The sequence below is a fragment of the Phoca vitulina genome, unplaced genomic scaffold, assembly GCF_004348235.1.
Source record: "Phoca vitulina isolate PV1807 unplaced genomic scaffold, GSC_HSeal_1.0 scaffold27, whole genome shotgun sequence".
NCBI classification, from domain to species: domain Eukaryota; kingdom Metazoa; phylum Chordata; class Mammalia; order Carnivora; family Phocidae; genus Phoca; species Phoca vitulina.
Window position 1 is genome coordinate 16,577,300 of NW_022589730.1, and position 6,454 is coordinate 16,583,753.

The 6,454-nt window shown below is 45.0% G+C and overlaps 1 protein-coding gene across 2 annotated transcripts in view; it reads right to left on the reverse strand.

Annotated features, from left to right (window-relative positions):
- ZNF532 (zinc finger protein 532) overlaps positions 1–774 on the reverse strand; it is a 107,583-nt gene extending 106,809 nt beyond the window's left edge. The window contains exon 1 of one of the 2 annotated variants that reach the window (XM_032422906.1): positions 451–774. The gene's annotated coding sequence lies outside the window, so the exon portion shown is untranslated. The remainder of the gene's footprint in view (positions 1–450) is intronic. The other variant, XM_032422903.1, reaches the window with a different exon arrangement.
- Positions 775–6,454: the final 5,680 nt, after the last annotated feature.

Below are 6,454 nucleotides of genomic sequence, written 5' to 3' on the forward strand. Positions count from 1 at the left end.
GCCTCCCCGGGCGGCGCGCTCTAGGCCGCTCGGCGGCGGCGGCGGCGGCGGCGGGGCGGCCCGCCACGCCGGGGCCTACGGCTGGGGGTGCGGGCCCTGCGGCGGCGGCGGCGGCGGCGGCGGCCCGAGCGGCGAGCGAACAAAAGGGAGCGCGGCAGAGGGGGAGGGGGCGGCCGGTGGGGGAAGGGAGGATTCGGGGAGAAGGGAGGCGAGAGCGCGAAGCCCCGCAGCCGGCGGGCGCGGACGCCCGGCCGGCGCCGACTCCGCGGCTGCGAGGGGAGCCCCGCGGACCTGCCAAGTCTCGCCCATATGGGGCTGCTGCATGGCAGCTTCGCCCCGGAGAGCGGGCTGGTGGTGCTGAGGGGATGGAGGGAGGGCTGCTTTTTTTTTTTCCAAACGACATTTCGGGCTCTCACCCAGTCCTTTCCATGGCCCCAAGCCGCAACTTACTCGAGTGGAAGGAAGCAAGGCCTCGCCAAAGATGGTCGAAAAGGACCGTGAGCCTCTACCCAGGATCTTGAAGCCAAGGTGGTGTTTTGTTATCCTCGTAATGGTGGCAAATAAGCAAGAAGAGAGCACGCTATCTTCAGATCAATTAATCTGAAATTCTCCCTGGAGGTGGAAGAAGGGGTCTCCTCTGCTTAGTTAGTGGTTTGGAGCCCTTTTCGCCTTAAACTGAGCCACAAAAGAATGGAAGACACCCCCTGGGGTGGGGAGAAAGCCCTGGTGTAAAAGACACACGGTTTGCTTTCAGAGAAAAAGCCACTGGGGCCAGATTGAAACATGGCATGTTCAGTTCTTGTAGGATTTTTTTTTTTTTTTAATGGGGGAATGATATTGAGTAAACAAGATGTAATAGCTCGGTCTTTAAATTCAAGAAGGGAGATGGTGTACAGAACAGCAAGCACATATTGTACATAGAGCAGGTGGTCAGAGGCTACAGAACGCAGAAAGATACATATATAAAACCCGTGCAGACCACAGAGGTGTGTATAATCGTTAACACGTCCAAGAAGGAGACAATATGCTACCAACAGATCAGGTATGCTCTTTATCCAGCCCTGGGTCCTGGGTCCTACCTCTTTCACGGAGGTGCACTCAATTGAAAGGCTTTTTGAAAGAAGAGAGAAACCCCATGTCAAGCTAATTGTGCTTGCCCTGGAACTAGGACAAAATGGAAGAGTCTGAAAAAAATGTCACCATAAGCTCTTAAAAAGGCTCACTTGTGTGTGAACCGGGTGGACTCTAAAGATAATATTACTCGACTAGCACGGGAGACTCCCAGCATGGGAAGCTGTTGCTGTGTATTATATTTTAAATTAGATTAATTGGCTCATATTTGCAAAGTATGCTGAAAAGTTGTTATGGTTGGGGGGTTTTTTGTTTTGGGTTTTTTTTTTTAAATCTCAGTATGCCTCTCCTTTGCATTAACTTCCATTGAGGAAGCCATTGTTCTCTATTATGGGGACACTATGATGTAAATTGAAAGTAGCATTTTTGCTATTTAAGACTTTTCATGTAAATGAACCGAATCATTGTCTCACGGAAGAGTTGTTGGTCTTTCATTGCAAACGGCAAATTGTTTGGAGTTGCACGTAAATTGGCACACATATTTACACGTGTTTAGAAAGACCTCTGTAATCTGCAAATTTTGACAGCCAGGGCATCACATTTATCAGTGTTACAAGATGATGAAACTGAAACTCTCATCTTCTTTTAGCCTGAAAACCGTGCCAGAGCTCTGTGGGTTGAGTTTCAACTTTACCTGGGCTTGATTCCATTTGAAAGGAGGCCTTTTTTCTTCTCCCAAAGGTGGGCCTTTATTAGCTTGCATGTAAAAACATTCCAGGCATTGAAGAGTATACAAGGACCTACTTATCTCAAATCTTGATGCACTACACATATCCTGATATATGAAATTTCATAATGCACATATCCTAGTAAATCCTAGGTTCCCTAGATTTGGAATCTTTGTTTACTTAAAATGCTCCCTTGCCCTGCCCCCATTCCTTCTCTTAGGAGTTGAAAGCACAGCACAGCAGTCTTTGAATGGTTACACGAATTGTATTACCAAACTAAAGTCTGGACTTCTTATTTTTATCATAAAGAGGCTTCAGTTGTACAACTGCCTCGTGGCCTCGTAATGCCAAATACTTTTTGAGCAAAGCTTTTTACAAAGCCCAGTATTTTGGTCAAACTCGCTGGAGGAAATTAGTTTGAAAGCACAATTCATCATTTGCACAAACGGCGACAGATAACATTGCATCTGCTTTTAAAAACCATAAAAACCGAAAATAAAAAAAATAATTTCTTGTACATTGTCTCAGTTCTATTTTTACAAAGAGGATTTTAGAGAAACCCTTTTTGCCAGGTAGACCAACAGTAAAAGCAAAGCACCCATCCTAGCCCATTCTAGAAGATTATTGAGTTTCACAACAGAAAAAAAAAAAAAAAAAGGCACTATTTAGTGTAAGTTTTTAAAAAAATGACACTACCCCTCTACCAAAAAATCCACACAAAGGTTCATTCTATTATTCTACATACATAAGGCTATCTTGGGCACCATTCTGCTCTGGGCAACAATAGAAGTAACTTGACTGCACGAATGAAATAAACGATTATTTGAGTGCTGTAGATAAGAAAGAACAGAACAAAGAAATCACATTATTCTTATGCCAACTAGAAACTAAAGGAATTCCAAATCCTTTGGGATTTTGTTTGTTGCTGTTTTTATTGCTAACTCTCAATGTCTTAGCTTTTCCTCCAATCAGTATATTGCAAAATCCCAGCTTTTCTTTTTTTTTTTTTTTTAATCCTTTTGTGGTTTGAAACCAGCTTTGCAAGCGCATATAGATATCAGTCTACACGTAATACTTCACCTCCAAATTCCACTATGAATTCGGAAATTCCTTTGTTAGACAGAGCACACAAAAGGTGTGTTCCTTGAGGAAAAGGAGACCAAAAAACGAGAAGAAAAAGCTTTTCTTTATCTCACCATCAAAAGGCCTTACGAAGCACTCCTAAACTGGCAGCTTCCTGACCTGAGCTACCCATTTTTTACCTCAAAACTAAGGTCGGCCTAGGCAGTTATAGAGTTTAACAGGTTACATTTGCTGGCTTGTTTTTAAAGGAATGATTACACTATCCAACACTAGCCTTATAATTTAAAAATCTGTAGCTGAGTGACCAGCAAAGAAAAGAAAATCCATCTTTTTTAACATCAGAATATTGATAGAATCGGGATTTTTTTTTTTTTGGTGTATTTTCCAAAAACATACCCTTGAAATAAACCATAATCAGACTTAAATTATTATTAGCCTACCAGAAACAGACTGAGGGGAGGCCTGGGAAAGGGTCCGCCTTTCCTTTGTTAGTGATTTTATAAAGAGATTTTTCTGTAGCAAATCCACATCCCCTTTCTTGACCCTTAGTTTGGAAATGCCTGCAAAGCCCTTTCACTCAGAGACCTGAATGTGGGGGAAGAGGGGTGTCTGTCTGTGAAAAGATAAACTGGGGCATATTAAAAATTTCAAGAGTTTATTTGAGCAAAAATCAACTCAAATTGGACAGTGCCAAACCGGAAGTGGTTAGGAGCGCTCCACCTACAGGAGCCCAGGGAGAGACAGAGAAGGTGCAGAAACAAAGGAAGGAAATTATGTGATTGGCTACAGCCTACAGCTCAATCGGCTGTTTGTGATTGGGTGTCCTTAGCTTTTCCATTATGTAACCTTGAGGTATTTACAGGCTTAGATTTTGATTTGCCTACGTGAGCCACCGTGTTATTCGAGCAGGTGCCTCAGTCTCTTGGCCTCCTTGTTTAATAAATTTAACAGTTCAAAGTTGGACATTACCTAGGAGGCCCCTTGATATCTGAATGACTGACTTCCTGAGTCCCGGCTACTAGATGGATCCGCTAAGGTTTATCTCCTACTGTCACTTTAGGGCCTAACTGCTGGAGAGCCAGGCTTGCCCAAGGAAAGAGAAGGATAGGGACCAAGGAAAGTGTTGTTTTATGAACTCTAGAGAATTCAAGAAAAGCCAGACGTATGGAGTTTGGTATACCAGCGTAGAAATCATCTTCAGGAATGGTGGGCCAAAGGGCAAGGCCTGTTGAGAATTGTGTAAGATCTCCCGCCTCCCTGTAACGTTTACATTAATGCCTCAGGATCTTTGACAGGGACTGGTGTTTGGGCTTGTTTTCGACTCTCCAAGCCTAAGAGAAGGGAAGAAAAGCTAGGAAGGTATCTGACAAAAAGAAGAGCCATCCGGTTAACCTTTTAAGGAGGAGAAGGGAAAAGGCAGGAAATGAGGACTCCGTTCCACCGGTTTGAATCTTCATGTTTGCGTCTGCCCCCAACACCCCCACCAGTTAGCACAATGCCTTGTACATGCCACAGCTGAAGTTAACTAGTTATTGGGATGCCTGGCTGGCTCACTCAGTAGACCATGTGACTCTTGATCTTGCGTGGTGAGTTTGAGCCCCACGTTGGGTGCAGAGAAAAGGAAGGAAGGAAGAGAGGAAGGGAGGAAGGGAGGGAGGGAGGGAGGGGAGGGGAGGGGGAAGGGGAGGGAAGAAGGAAAGAATTAGTTACTTGAGAATGAAGCAATGGATAGTAAGTTCACAGGCACCTAAAAGTAAACATGTCCCATAGTAAATGTAAGAGCTTTTGCCACTGTAGTGCATACCACAGTGTTTTGTCCAGAACCTCTCTTCAGGAGGTGTGCCCCCATCCAGTAGCTGCTGAGAATGTTGGCTGCTGATGACTCACAGCGGAGTCCCTCCCTGCAAACTGCCTTGGTACTGACTTGTGCCGGTTTCTGGGAACTGTCTCCACTAAGTTTGCCCCCCCCCTTCCCCCAGGCCCCGGTCCCAGGTAGCAAGCAACCCCTGTCTGGCTGATGTAGAGATACAAAAGCCCCTTTGTCTAACTTGGGTTACTTCTGAGGGGCCACCCGGTTCCAGAGCTCCCTGTGAATTGGCTGAGGCCTTGGTCTCCATAGTACTGTGGCTCAACTTCTCATTCTGCCTAATTCTGTCTTCCTCACTCCCTCACATGTCTACCTCCAGAGATTTTCCACAGCCTGTTTCCAGGACACTCAGCCCCAGACACCCCACCAAACCAGACCCATCTCCCCACTGACTCCACTCTCTGATGACTCCATTCCCTCTCGTCTACTCCATCACTGTGTGCTATGGATTCTACCTCCCAGGTGTCTCATAATTCCAGTCCCTTCTCCACATCCATCACCCGATTCAATGCCTGGCCCACCGCTTCAGTTCCCTTTCCCTAACTGATTGTCGTGCCTCCAACATGGCCAACTTCCAATACATTCTCCAGGAAACTTTCTAAAGATATCATCTTGCTGCCTCTCTGCTAAAACCTTTCCATTTTCCTCCATCGTCCTTAGAATACGGTGCAGGCTCCTGTAAATAAATAAGACAACCCCTTTGCCCGTCCACATCCCTTGCCCCTCCCTCCTCCATTCCAAGATGCAGCCTCCTAGAACTTTTTGTTATTTGAATGAGACCTGATTGCTCTCACTGTCAGGCCTTCACCCCGCTGTTTTCTCTTTCTGGGAGATTTCCCACCCTTCCCCAACCCTCTCTGTCTAACTAACTCCCATGTGCTATCTTTAGGCCTAATTTATGTCTCTCACTTGGAGAAGTCTTCCCTGACCTCTCCCCCCACACACAAGCTGAGTCCGGGTGTCCCCAATGTGTGTCCCTAAATTGTCCTTTTTCCACACAATATTTGAGATGTATTTGGCTCTCTCTATGAGACAAGAAACTTATGAGCTCAGGCACAATGATACTTTGGCTCACTGAGGTCTCTCCAATGCCACCACACACAGAAAGACATTTAAAAATTAGGAGTTCAGGTGGCGCCTCAGTCGGTTAAGCGTCTGCCTTCCGCTCAGGTCATGATCCCAGGGTCCTGGGATCGAGCCCCGCATCGGGCTCCTTGCTCGGCGGGAAGCCTGCTTCTCCCTCTCCCACTCCCCCTGCTTGTGTTCCCTCTCTCACTGTGTCTCTCACTGTCAAATAAATAAATAATATCTTAAAAAAAAAAAATTAGGAGTTCAGAACAACAAGATTGATTAAACAGCAATGGGGTTGTTGATTTTTTTTTTCAATGACATTTAGAGATAAGAGATGATCAAGTACTTTAAAATTTTTGCTAAACTTAATGATACATTTACTTTTTGCCAAAAGACCCAAAGCCACATCTCACTAGGGAAGCATTGGTTATTCCTGGAAAGGTAGAAAATACAAACAAATGTTAAAGATGAAAATAATAACCAGAAAATATGACTGCAAAATAAAATACATTCGTCAGCAAACAGTTGGAAGACGCTTAGAAAATATTGCTGTAGATTTGAAGAAACACGTATTAGAATAAATTACACAGTGTGGGAGGATTGCTCTACTGTTGAAAGAAAAGTACAGCTATTT